Source organism: Pelodiscus sinensis, chromosome 16, assembly GCF_049634645.1.
Source record: "Pelodiscus sinensis isolate JC-2024 chromosome 16, ASM4963464v1, whole genome shotgun sequence".
Classification (NCBI taxonomy): domain Eukaryota; kingdom Metazoa; phylum Chordata; order Testudines; family Trionychidae; genus Pelodiscus; species Pelodiscus sinensis.
The window spans coordinates 1082640-1096458 of NC_134726.1; the positions used below are offsets into that span (position 1 = coordinate 1082640).

The 13819-nt window shown below is 67.7% G+C and overlaps 1 protein-coding gene across 8 annotated transcripts in view; it reads right to left on the reverse strand.

Moving 5' to 3' along the window:
• Positions 1 to 13819, reverse strand: part of LOC106731912 (uncharacterized) — a 67436-nt gene that overhangs the window by 37172 nt on the left and 16445 nt on the right. For 6 of the 8 annotated variants that reach the window (XM_075899002.1, XM_075899005.1, XM_075899006.1 and 3 more), the window contains exon 5: positions 8528 to 13043. The gene's annotated coding sequence lies outside the window, so the exon portion shown is untranslated. The other 2 variants (XM_075899003.1, XM_075899004.1) reach the window with 2 other exon arrangements.

Below are 13819 nucleotides of genomic sequence, written 5' to 3' on the forward strand. Positions count from 1 at the left end.
GCTGCCCGCGGACCCGCTCCTAAGCTGCCCCATGCGGACCCGCTCCTAAGCTCCCCGCGGACCCGCTCCTAAGCTGCCCGCGGACCCGCTCCTAAGCTGCCCGCGGACCCGCTCCTAAGCTCCCCGCGGACCTGCTCCTAAGCTCCCCGCGGACCCGCTCCTAAGCTGCCCGCGGACCTGCTCCTAAGCTCCCCATGCGGACCCGCTCCTAAGCTCCCCGCGGACCCACTCCTAAGCTCCCCGCGGACCTGCTCCTAAGCTCCCCGCGGACCCGCTCCTAAGCTGCCCGCGGACCTGCTCCTAAGCTCCCCATGCGGACCCGCTCCTAAGCTCCCCGCGGACCTGCTCCTAAGCTGCCCGCGGACCCGCTCCTAAGCTGCCCGCGGACCCGCTCCTAAGCTCCCCGCGGACCCGCTCCTAAGCTGCCCGCGGACCCGCTCCTAAGCTCCCCATGCGGACCCGCTCCTAAGCTGCCCCATGCGGACCCGCTCCTAAGCTGCCCGCGGACCCGCTCCTAAGCTCCCCGCGGACCCGCTCCTAAGCTCCCCATGCGGACCCGCTCCTAAGCTGCCCGCGGACCCGCTCCTAAGCTGCCCGCGGACCCGCTCCTAAGCTGCCCGCGGACCCGCTCCTAAGCTCCCCATGCGGACCCGCTCCTAAGCTGCCTGCCTCGCTTGTACCGCGCCCCATCTCGCCTCGGCAGCCGCCGCCAGCACAGCGGGGTCTTTTCCTGCACCCAGAGGGAGCCGCCAGTCCCAGCTGGTCTCCTGATGATGAGGCTCATGGGACAGGTGACCGATTCCCCACGGGAAAGACAACAGCATGGCCGGTTCTGAAACCAGCTCTAGAAATGGGAGGTGGGGAGGGACTGGCCAGGGGGGGCACTTGCCCAGGTCAGACATTCCCTGGCTTCAGGAGGCTGCTGTTAAAAGACACACCAGCTCCCCTGCCGGCCCGAGTACCAGGCCTGTCTAGCCACGGGCAGGTGGCACCAGGGATAACCAGCTGACGTCACGCACAGGCCTGGGAGCCAGACACTGCTCGCAGCTCCCATGGCCCGTGGGACCCTGGGAATGACAGCTCCCCCCGTTTGTACCCGAGGGAGCAGCACCACTGCCCCCGCCCTGTGTCCCAGGAGGGTCACTGCTCACAGGTCACTGGGCCCTGCAGGAGGAAGGCAGAGCAAGTGAAGGGCTCCAGGGCCACAGGGCACCCGGCACAGCCCCGCCCGGCCCCATGGCTCCAGCAGCACCGCACCCAGGGCTGCCAGGTGGTTTCCACCAGGCTGCGGGACACACTTGCCATGACATCGCCAGCTGCACCGGGGGAGTTCGAGCAGCCGGGCAGTTCTACTGTCGCCATTGGGTCCAGCGCTCCAGCACCCGCCTGTCGGGGCACAACCGGGCCCCCGGCCGCCTTGGCACCGCTGGGGGGGGGGCCGGGCACACGGGGTGCCACTGGCAGCTGAGGGAGGGGCTGGGGGGGAGCCCGGTGAGAGACCCCCCCGCAGAGAGCCTGGGCCGGGCAGGGAAAGGGGCCCAGGCTGCAGAGCAAAGCCCAGCGAGCCAGGGCGCCGGGCTCTGGGGGACCCGCCCACGCGGCCGGGACAAGCTGGGGCCCCGGCTCCCCGCGCAGCCTCCCGCCGGCCGCCCCGGGGGCCCCGCGGCACCTACCTGCGCGGCGGGGACCGAGCTCGCCCAAGCGCCGCTTCCAACAATGGAGCCGAAAGGAAGCGGCCGGGCTCCCCCCGGCGGGCACCAGCACCGGCCCGCCCGCGTCTGCCCGGCTCGCAGCCCCGCCGGCCCGGTGCGGGGCTCCCCAAACGCAGCGCCGCGGGGATCGTTCCGGAGGGACCGAGCGCCCCCCCCCCCCCGGCTGTGCTCGGAGCTGGGCACGGGGAAAAGTCCAGGAAAGGGCGCCAGGGCTTGGCCGCTGCCCTGCCGAGAGATCAGCAGACCCGGACTGTTCAGGGGAGAAGGGGGCGGGGATCGAGGTCTGGAGAAAGCGACTCAGGAAAAGTGACTGACTTGTCCCCACAAGACCAGAACGAGGGGCCCCCCATGAAACGAATGGGCAGCAGGTTTAAAGCAAAGGAAAGGAAGTTCTTCTCCGGGCAGCGCACAGTCAACCTGTGGAACTCCCTGCCAGAGGAGGTGGAGAAGACCAGGGCTCAGAAGAGAACTAGACACATTCTTAGGGGACAGGTCCATCAAGGGCGGCCAGGCAGAACGGGAAGGAAAGGCGATCCTGCCTCTGGCTGTCAGGCACCGGGAATGGGTGACACAAGCACTTGATTGCTTATTCAGTCCTGGCATCAGCCACTGCTGGCAGACAGGAGACTGGGCCGGAAGGCCCCTTGTCCTGACTCAGTGTGGCCTCTTGTGTTCTTAGAGACCTGGAAGGGACCTGAAGAGACAAGTCCTGGCCCCGCCCCCATGGCAAGTCCACGCCCCATTTAGACCATCCCTGACAGGCATCTGTCTGACCGGCTCTGAAATCTCTCCAGCCTCCATCACCCCCAGGCAACTATTCCAGGGCTTAGCCACCCCAACAGGAAGTTTCCCCTAATGTCCAGCCTCAGCCTCCCTTGCTGCAGTTTAACCCATCGCTTCTGGTCCTCTCCTTTGGCCTCCTCCTTGGAACACCCTTTTAGGTGCTTGACAGCTCAGTCTCCTTTCCAGACTAAACAAGCCCAGTTCTGTCAGTCTCCCTCCTAGGCCATGTTTTCTGGACATTTCATCATTTGTGTTGCTCTTTCTGGACCATCTCCAATGTCTCCGCATCTTTCCTGAAAGGTGGCACCCAGAGCTGGACACAACACTCCGGCTGAGGCCTGAGCAGTGCAGAGTAGAGCTGAAAACGGCTTCCTGCCGGGTCTTGCTTGCAACACTCCCGTTAACGCAGCCCAGAATCACGTTTGCTTTTTTTTGCATCAGTGTCACACTGCTGAGTCCTGTTTAACTGGGCTCCACTATGACCTGGTCATGGGGCCAGCACTCACTCCCACAGCGCCTCCTGCTGGTCATTCAGGGAATCAGCTCTCCTGCCTCAGAGCACCCTCTGCCTGTCCATGACCCAGGTCTTCTTTTGGTTCAGCCCTGTGTCCCTCCCTGGTCACAGTGCCCTTTCCTCCTCGTACTTCCCAAGGTCAGGGCCCTTCCTCTCCCAGGGAACCCCAATCCCCCTCACCCACCTTGCCTCAGTGACCCACTGCCAGTATTCAGCTAGTCCCACCTCGGGCAACCTGCCCCTTGAAGTGGCCACTCATCACTGGCAAGGGCTGTTGGCCTGCTGCCTTTGCCTACCCCGGCTGTGTCCCTGCGGCCTGGGCGAGCCAAGCCACCAGCTCCCCTGTCAGCCAGGTCCCTCCTGCTCCCCAGCCAGAGCAAGAGTGGCCGCGCTCCTCCCCCGAAGCCCTTATTTATACAGCCCCAGCTGGGCCCTCATTGGCTGAATCTGCCCCAGCAGTGGGCTCCACACTCTCCGCCTTCTCCCAGAGCTGGGTTTGAACCCTTAAAGGGCCAGTGTGGGGCAGCTGCCCTGTCACCGCCCCCAGATCCATTTCTGCAGCACTCCTTCCTTGATAGTCATTTCCCATTCTGTGTGTGTGACACTGATTAAGTGGAGCACTTTGCATTTGTCCGGGTTGGATTTCATCCCATGTACGTCAGACCACTTCTCCAGTTTGTCCAGATCCCATCCCCCAAAGCAGTCGCAACCCTTCTCATGTTGGGATCACCTGCAAAGTTTATGAACAAACTCTCTGCGCCATCATCTAAATCGTCGCTGAAGATATTGAACTGAACCAGACTTAGAACTGAGCCCCACAGGGTCCCACGTGTCAGGTCTTTCCAACATGACTGTGAACATTGAGAACTACTCTCTAGGAACTGTGCTCCAACCAGTTATGCCCCCACCTTATAGTAGCTCCATCTAGGTTGTATTTCCCTAGATTATTCATTGGAAGGTCATGTGAGGCTATATCAAATGCTTTACTAAAGTCTAGGTATCCTACATCTACTGCTTCCTCCTTATCCATGAGACAGCTAATAGGTTTGTTTGACGTGATTTGTTCCATCTGTCAGGGATGATATAAACCGAGCTGGGTCCTGCCATGAGGGCAGGGGACTGGACTTGATGATCTCAAGGTCCCTTCCAGTTCTAGTGCAGCCTCTCCCCGAGTTACGACCAAACACTTGGCTGGAACTTGATCCATTCGTAACTCGGACCCCATTGAGTTACACGCGACCGCGCTGTTCTTAAGCACGGGTCGCATTCGTAACTCGGGGACCGCTCCATGGGAGCTTTGCTCGTAAGTGCGAACGGTCGCACCTCGGGGAGCGGCTGTATTCTGGGAGTCTATGAAAGCCACGCTGGCTGTTAATTATCACCTTATTATCGTCTAGCCGTTTGCAGATGGAGTCCTTAGTTACTTCCTCCATTATCTTTCCTGGCACAGAAGTTAACTGACTGGCCTGTAGGTTCCTGGGTTGTTATTTCCCTTTTATAGATGGGCACTATGTTTGCCTGTTTTCAGTCTTCTGAAATCTCTCCCCACTTCCATGATTTTTCGCAGGTGACAGCTAGAGGCTCAGCTACCTCCTCGATCAGCTCCTTGTGTACTCTGGGATGCATCTCATCAGGCCCTGGGGACTGGAAGATGCCTCACTTCTCAAGCCGTCTTTAACTCGCTCTTTTGCTATTTCAGTTTCTGAACCTACCTCCTGCCCCCGGGCATTCACTATGGTCAGTGTCCACTCACCATCAGCCAGGCCTGCCAATCGGGGAGGGGCCAAGAAGGCAGTTACCCATGGGCCTGGTGACTCAAAGGGCTCCTGGCAGCGGTGGCGGCAGCTGGAGCACTGGACCCTTTAAATTGCCTTGCCACGCTGTGCGCTCCAGGCCGCCGTCAAGGCAGGGGAGGGAGAGGTGCCCAGTGCCTGGCTCCAGGAGGAGCTGAGGGCAGCCGGCAGCACCCCGCCCAAGGCCCCTCCTTTCTGGGGTGCGAGCGAGGCCCCGTGCACACCTTGCCGGGGGTCACAGGAGTTGTTGACTCCTCTGCCACCAACCTGCGTGGTGAGAAGCAGCCCAAAGAACGCACTGAGCTCCTCTGCCCTCTCCCCATTTGCTCTTGTCCCTGGGTGCCTGGGTCTTCCTCTGGTGCTGCGGTGAGCGTAGGACGCTGCCTTTGGCACAGTGACCCCGAGAGACTCGTTTACCGTCATTGTAACGAGTCGGAGGCTTGTTCTTTGGGCTTCTTTTCTAGCGCTCGTGAGCAGGCCAGCAAGTCCTCTGGGGCTGGGGTGCCTGGGCCCCAGGAATATTCCTGGCCCAAGGCCTGGCTCCAGCAAAGGTCGGGGCCCGGTCTCTCCTCTGGCTCTGCCTACTGCTCCCCCACCCCCTTTCCTGCGTGCATCCCCTGGCCTCCCTGCCCCCACCAGCCATGCAGCGTAGCCAGAATGGCTTCTGCCAGTGCAACCCACACACCTGTGGTTCACTGTCCCATGCGGTGGCACCTAGACCACAGCAACAGATGAGACCAAGAGACCTCTGCAGCAGGGGCGGGGAGCCAGCTGGCTTTGAGCTCAGGGGGTAGTTCTCCTATACTAAGCTCCAGAGGTCCCAGGTTCAACTCCCCCTGGTGGTGGTTATAGCAGCCCACCCCTGTGCTGCCCCCCCATGGGGGTGTCGCTGCCGAGGGCTGCCAGGTGTCCGGTAGTTCTTGTGCCCTCTGTCCGTAAAAAAAGTCAGAAAATACCAGACATGCAATGGGCGCTACTTTCTGTTCTTTCGGCTGAGCACTGGATGGAAGCAGGCGCAGGCGGTGAGAGCGGCTGGGGGGTGGGGCACAATCGGCGCTGGGAGCCTCTGGTTGGGTGCAGACGCAGGGCGGGGGCAGGGCGAGGTCGGCGCTGGGAGCCTCTGGTTGGGTGCAGACGCCGGGCGGGGGCGGGGCGCGGTCGGCGCTGGGAGCCTCTGGTTGGCTGCAGGAGCCGGGCGGGGGCGGGGCGCGGTCAGCGCTGGGAGCCTCTGGTTGGGTGCAGACGCCGGGCGGGGGCGCGGTCGGCGCTGGGAGCCTCTGGTTGGGTGCAGGAGCCGGGCGGGGGCAGGGCGAGGTCGGCGCTGGGAGCCTCTGGTTGGGTGCAGACGCCGGGCGGGGGCAGGGCGCGGTCGGCGCTGGGAGCCTCTGGTTGGGTGCAGACGCCGGGCGGGGGCGGGGCGCGGTCGGCGCTGGGAGCCTCTGGTTGGGTGCAGGAGCCGGGCGGGGGCGGGGCGCGGTCGGCACTGGGAGCCTCTGGTTGGGTGCAGGAGCCGGGCGGGGGCGGGGCGCGGTCGGCACTGGGAGCCTCTGGTTGGGTGCAGGAGCCGGGCGGGGGCGGGGCGCGGTCGGCGCTGGGAGCCTCTGGTTGGGTGCAGACGCCGGGCGGGGGCGGGGGCGGCACTGGGAGCCTCTGGTTGGGTGCAGACGCCGGGCGGGGGCGGGGCGCGGTCGGCGCTGGGAGCCTCTGGTTGGGTGCAGACGCCGGGCGGGGGCGGGGCGCGGTCGGTGCTGGGAGCCTCTGGTTGGGTGCAGACGCCGGGCGGGGGCGGGGCGCGGTCGGCGCTGGGAGCCTCTGGTTGGGGGCAGACGCCGGGCGGGGGCGGGGCGCGGTCGGCGCTGGGAGCCTCTGGTTGGGGGCAGACGCCGGGCGGGGGCGGGGCGCGGTCGGCGCTGGGAGCCTCTGGTTGGGGGCAGACGCCGGGCGGGGGCGGGGGCGGCGCTGGGAGCCTCTGGTTGGGTGCAGGAGCCGGGCGGGGGCGGGGCGCGGTCGGCGCTGGGAGCCTCTGGTTGGGTGCAGACGCCGGGCGGGGGCGGGGCACAATCGGCGCTGGGAGCCTCTGGTTGGGTGCAGACGCCGGGCGGGGGCGGGGGGCGGCGCTGGGAGCCTCTGGTTGGGTGCAGGAGCCGGGCGGGGGCGGGGCGCGGTCGGCGCTGGGAGCCTCTGGTTGGGGGCAGACGCCGGGCGGGGGCGGGGGCGGCGCTGGGAGCCTCTGGTTGGGGGCAGACGCCGGGCGGGGGCGGGGCACAATCGGCGCTGGGAGCCTCTGGTTGGGTGCAGACGCCGGGCGGGGGCGGGGGGCGGCGCTGGGAGCCTCTGGTTGGGTGCAGGAGCCGGGCGGGGGCGGGGCGCGGTCGGCGCTGGGAGCCTCTGGTTGGGGGCAGACGCCGGGCGGGGGCGGGGCGCGGTCGGCGCTGGGAGCCTCTGGTTGGGGGCAGACGCCGGGCGGGGGCGGGGCGCGGTCGGCGCTGGGAGCCTCTGGTTGGGGGCAGACGCCGGGCGGGGGCGGGGGCGGCGCTGGGAGCCTCTGGTTGGGTGCAGGAGCCGGGCGGGGGCGGGGCGCGGTCGGCGCTGGGAGCCTCTGGTTGGGTGCAGACGCCGGGCGGGGGCGGGGCACAATCGGCGCTGGGAGCCTCTGGTTGGGTGCAGACGCCGGGCGGGGGCGGGGGGCGGCGCTGGGAGCCTCTGGTTGGGTGCAGGAGCCGGGCGGGGGCGGGGCGCGGTCGGCGCTGGGAGCCTCTGGTTGGGTGCAGACGCCGGGTGGGGGCGGGGCGCGGTCGGCGCTGGGAGCCTCTGGTTGGGTGCAGGAGCCGGGCGGGGCGCGGTCGGCGCTGGGAGCCCTCAGCTGATGGCGCCGGAGGACGGGGGAGGGGGAAGGGGCGCTGTTCCAGCGCGTTGCGGCGCCGCAGCCCAGGAGAGGAGCCCTCGGCCGCTCTGTGGCTGCGTTTCGGCGCCTTCCAGGGGCTCTCGGCCAAACCGACTAGGGTGGAATTTCTGCTTCTTCCCACTGGGACACCCAAAGACCTGGCTGTGGGGGAGTCTCCTTCCTAGGTCACCCCCGCCCCCCCGCCCTGCCATGGCGTCGCCCCGGGGTCTGCCCCTCTCTGCTGTGGGTAGCGGCTCTGCTGCCTCCCCCTTTGTTCCCAGCTCGGTGGCTCTTGGGAGCAGCCCGTCCAGGTGCTCTCACCTTGGCACCGCCAGGTCCAGTCAGTTCCTTAGGGCTGTCACACGCCCCGCGCTGTCCCCTTCGCTCCCTCGCTCTCTGGCCCGAGGAGGCTGGCGCTCCCGAAAGCACGAGCCTGGTTCCCTCCCAAACGTCTCGGTCTGTACCGTGCCACCGGACGCCTCGTGGGATTTGCTGAACCAGATTCACCCAGCCCCCCTCTGAGACCTGCCAACACGTCTGCAAACCTGCTGGCTGGTCACGAGGGCGCCAACTGGCATGAAATCTGGGAAGCAGCTCGCTGAAGGAAACTCCCTTTCTGGTACGGGCGCGTGTGTCATCCTTGCACAAGGCTGAAGTTCCGGGCTTAGTTACAGTAATCACCAGCAAGTGACATCCGGTCAGCCCTTGCAAAACACCTCCAGCAGCACGGCGACTTCCCCGCCGCGCTCCCCGTGCAGGCTCAGCAGGCCACCGAGCCAGCCGGGGGTGGCAGCGGTTTGGACATCGTGAAGGAAACCAAAGCAAACCATTTAGGACTCACCTAAGACGCGCTGTCTAGTAAAATCAGTGAGGGGCGGGGGGGAGTCACCGTAGGGCCAGCAAAGCCTTTTGTGTCAGCTGAGTGCTGGCAAATCTTCACTGTCTCAAGGAGAGTGACAAGCATTTCAGTTGGGACGTGTGGCCACAAAACCGGCAGGTTTCCTGGTTAGAAAGGAACGAGTGTCCCAAACCCGGGTGGCGAAACTCGCATCTTTGCAGAGTATTTCAGGCACCTGATTCAGCATTTTCACCCACCATGGTTCCGTTTACAGGCCGGCGCCGGCAGTGTCCTTCCTGGCGACGCCACCCCCCGTGATCCCTATTTATAGCCAAGGTGCAGCCCCCTTGGGAAAGCGCAGCCATCGTCTGTGAATGTAGGCGCGGGACCTAAAGGTACAGGAGGGGCTGCAGCACCCCCAGCCCGGGCTCCCAGCCACTGCCCCATGCGCCTGGGGTCCCAGCTGCCAGCCCCATGTGCCGGGATTTTGCTCTTGGCTGGAGCAGGGAGTGGCCTGGGGCCAGGGGGCTGGATTTCAGCGCCCCCATGTTTTAAATGTTCCTGGGTGACTGTCTGCAGACCCCGCCCCCCGGGATCCCCAGACGCTGCAGACGGTGCAGGCCTCAGTGCTAGTCAGGGACGTCCCAGACGCAGCAGAGCCAGATACACGAAGGAATGTGACCTTTGTAGCCAGGAGTAGTGAGCACCGAGAACCAGGCTGCTCCCTGGCTCTTGTCCGTCCCTACCAGCTGAGGCAGCGGTGTGGAGCCAACAGCCGCCGCCTTGCAGAGTGCAGAGGAGCGCGAAGGGAGGCGCAGCGTGCACGGGCCACGCCAGGGACCACGCCAGGGACCACGGGTGGCCAGCTGACACCCACAGCCCAGTCTTGAGGGGCCAAGGCTCCCACGTGGGCTGGAGCGGGTGGCACGGACTCAACGCTGGGGGCACAAGAGGAACGTGCGTCCTAGGCCCTGCTTTAGGGCACACGACTGCCCCTCGGGTTCTTCGCGCGCGGGCTCAGGCCGCTCCCTGGCTGGCGTGTGCTCAGGTGTGCACTGCTGCTGGAAGGCGACGGCGTTCCACAATGGGCGCAGCCCCCTCGTCTGTCTGGCCACCGGGCTGCTGCCTTTGCTCCTGCGTCCTCGGCCCGCACACCGGTCCCCGTCTGCTGCCTTGCTGCCTCCCCGGCCTAGCGCAGCCCCTGCAGCAGGGGCCCGTCAGCTGTTCCCAGTCCCCTGTCCGGGCTGAAGCACGGGATCGCCAGCGCGCCAGGGCTTCAAAGGGCGCGCGCCACGAGGAACGCAGCAAAGCCCAGCGAGCCAGGCGGGGCTGGTCACCATTGGTGGAGGCGGTGGGGTGGTGTCCTAAGGAGCCTCTCCCCTCCCCCCCGGGGGCAGAAAGCAGCCAGGGCGGGGAGGCTCCAACCACATTTGCTCTCAACACGCCGGCGGAGCGTCGCGGGACGGGACCTCGGGACAACGCGACGTGGCGAGACGGGCGAAAGCCCCTGAGATTTGCCACCACGGGGCTGGCGACGATCACTCCGCAGTGTCGCTCCGGTGCCGCCAGGCACCCGCCCCATGAGCACGGGCGCCAAATCCGCCCTGCCAGGGCACTTCCTAGGGCCTGACACAGGCTGGGCTCCGGGGGACACGCTGCTCTGGAGCAGCCCCGTCTCGCTCGACCTCAGCCCCACGCAGCACTCGAGCGCCCGGCGAGCCGCCTCCCTGGGGGTTCCGGCCTGCCCCCCACACCAGGGCGCACTGCAGGCAAAGCGCCACGGGGAGCTCTGGCCTGCTGGCTCTGGCTCGGTGTTCATTGGGAAGCATCCGTGGCCTTCCCACGGGCTGGGGGCGTTGCCAGCAACAGCTCCTGCGCCCTGCATCGGAGGGGCAGCCCCCATGGCCCTGGGGCCCTCTCTCCCCTTGGGGTCTAGGGTGTTTAGTCAAGAAGGGCTGCTCTAGCGGCCGCTCTCTGGCCTCTGCTCTCCAGGCCAGTCTAGCCCCGGGGATGGCGCCTTGGCGCGTGCACCGACAGCGCCCTGCAAATCCCGGCACCAGCGCGGAGGGAGCGTGTGGCTGGCGAGAGCGAGCGCCGCGGCGAGGCTCAGCGGCCCCGCTCCTGGACCCCCAGGGCACGTCGGGACTCGCTCCATCGCCCGGGCGACACCAGAGAACGGCAAAGAAGTGGGCAGAGAGCGCGCCAGTTCGGTTAGCCAGTCGGCAAGCGAGCGGCAGCCACAGCGCCGGCTTTATTGGCTGCACCCGTGACAGAGCCCAGCTAGGACTGCGCTGAGCGCGGCTTGGCCCAGCACCTCGGGCCGGGCATCTGCGCTCAGCTTGGCAGAGCCACGTGGCAGGTGCCGGCGGCGGGGGCCTCCCCCGGCTGGGCAGGGCCATGCGCGTGCGGTGGCTGCGGGAGCCAGCCCGGCCCAACCCCCCAGGTCTAGGGACAGACTCGCCCTCCCTGCAGTCAACAGCAGCTTCCCAGCCCCCCAGGCCGACCATGCGCAGGCTTTTGGAGCGTGGCCCTCGCTCCCCCCTCCAGCAACGCCTGGCCCCACTCACGTGCCCAGAGTTCATCGGAAGGCTGGGGGGCAGGGCTGCAGGGCGGGAGTGAGGGGCACCGGTGGGGCTGGAGGGGGGCAGGGGCTGTGGGGCAGGACTGAAGGGCACCAGTGGGGCTGAGGGGCAGGGCTATGGGGCGGGAGGGAGGGGCACTGGCGGGACGGGAGCAGGGCTATGGGGTGGGAGGGAGGGGCACTGGCAGGACGGGGGCAGGCCTATGGGGCGGGAGGGAGGGGCACTGGCGGGACGGGGGCAGGGCTATGGGGCGGCAGCGAGGGGCACTGGCGGGACGGGGGCAGAGCTATGGGGCGGGAGGGAGGGGCACTGGCAGGACGGGGGCAGAGCTATGGGGCGGGCCCGAGGGGCACTGGCGGGACAGGGGCAGGGCTATGGGGCGGGAGGGAGGGGCACTGGCGGGACGGGGGCAGGGCTATGGGGCGGCAGCGAGGGGCACTGGCGGGACGGGGGCAGGGCTATGGGTTGGGAGGGAGGAGCACTGGCGGGACGGGGGCAGGGCTATGGGACGGGAGGGAGGGGCACTGGCGGGATGGGGGCAGGGCTATGGGGCGGGAGGGAGGGGCACTGGCGGGACGGGGGCAGGGCTATGGGGCGGGAGGGAGGGGCACTGGCGGGACGGGGGCAGGGCTATGGGGCGGGAGGGAGGGGCACTGGCGGGACGGGGGCAGGGCTATGGGGCGGGAGGGAGGGGCACTGACGGGACGGAGCCAGGGCTATGGGACGGGAGGGAGGGGCACTGGTGGGACGGGGGCAGGGCTATGGGGCGGGAGGGAGGGGCACTGGCGGGACGGGGGCAGGGCTACGGGGCGGGCCTGAGGGGCACTGGCGGGACGGGGGCAGGGCTATGGGGCGGGCCCGAGGGGCACTGGCGGGACGGGGGCAGGGCTATGGGGCGGGAGGGAGGGGCACTGGCGGGACGGGGGCAGGGCTATGGGGCGGGAGGGAGGGGCACTGGCGGGACGGGGGCAGGGCTATGGGGCGGGCCCGAGGGGCACTGGCGGGATGGGGGCAGGGCTACGGGGCGGGAGGGAGGGGCACTGGCGGGACGGGGGCAGGGCTATGGGGCGGGAGGGAGGGGCACTGGCGGGACGGGGGCAGGGCTACGGGGCGGGAGGGAGGGGCACTGGCGGGACAGGGGCAGGGCTATGGGGCGGGAGGGAGGGGCACTGGCGGGACGGGGGCAGGGCTACGGGGCGGGCCCGAGGGGCACTGGCGGGACGGGGGCAGGGCTATGGGGCGGCAGCGAGGGGCCCAGCAGAGCTGTATGAGAGCCCAGGGCTGCTGGGAATCGTGCCCCAGAGGCAGGCCAGGAGGGCGCGTCTGCCTGTCCCATCGCTGCAGCGCCCCAGGGACCCTGCTCCCCGTCACACGGTGAAAGGAGCCCCAGCTGGGGCCTGTGGTCTGCCTGGCGGGACGTCAGGCCCACGGCCGACCCCCTCGCGCGCCGAGGCCAGGCCAGTGCTCGGCTGCAAGCCCAGGCAGCGCTTGGCGGGTGGAGACCCCGCGCTCAGGCCTGCCGGTCACACACTGCGGCGAGCAGAGGAACAGCCTGGATGGAGCTGACGGGTTTCTTTTCCCCGCGCAGCCCGGCTACACAGGGCCCGGGCCAAGCTGGCCTCGTGGCGGAAGGGGAAGTAGCGAATTTGGGAGCGGCCGAGGCTGCAGCTGGACGCAGGCTGGGAGTGGAAGCTTGAGAGGCAGGAAATGGCTCTGCCTTGGCCTGCCGGGGCGCTGGGCTCCGCCGGTCACAACCCACCAAAGGACAGGACAGTGTGGAAGGGCAGCACCCTCTGCGCCGCTCCGGAGTCTCCTCTTCTCCACGGCCCGCAGGAGCCGGCGGAAACGGGGGGTCAGGGCCATGCCGGGGAGAACGGCAGCAGGAAGCAGCAAGTCTGGAAAGCGGAACACGGAGGAGACGCCCCTTTCGCCAGGCCCTGCCGGGAGGGAACAGCACAACCAGTGAGCGGCGCGGTGCCGTGGCCTGGCTCGTGCTGCCCATGCCGACAGTCGGGAGGGACCCGCCCGCTCGCGTGCAGCGATTGTGACCAGGGAGTCACCCGCCTGCCGCCAGGAGCCCCGTTTCCTGCCCGCCAGGAGCCCCGTTTCCTGCCCGCCAGTCCGGTATTCGCGCCCTCTGCCCGGTAAAAGAATCCAGACCCCACCGGACACGTGCCGTGTGCAATGTGCAATGCCTGGCTGGGCGCCGGGCAGCGACTTTGGGCCTTCTGCACGCGACCACAGGCTCCCAGCGCCGCTCGGGGCCCCGCCTGGCTCCTGTTAGCAACGAGAGCAGCAGTCCCCGAACTTCCCAGCATCATGGCCACTTTGGATTTTTGAGACCCCCCCATAACAGCACAAGGAACTGACAAAAATAGCAGCAAAACGTAGGGGGAGATTTAAAGGGGAGCTGGGCCACCTCGCGCCCCCCTGGAATTTCCTCGCCCCCCCACTTTGGGAACCCACAACGGGAAGGCGCGCCTGCCGGGGGCTCAGCCCGCTGGACTCCGGCTGTGGCCAGTGGCTGCCCCAGGCCCGCGACGTCACTGGGCCCCGCGTCCGGCGCGAGACACGGACCCGCCACTCGGGTCCCTGCAGCGGGAGCCCGCTGGCTTGGCCAGGCTCGGGACCCGCCCCGCGCACAGACTGGCAGCCACGCCCGGAGCACCGTGCGGGTCAGACACACGCGGCACATGCGGGCACCGGGTCCTCA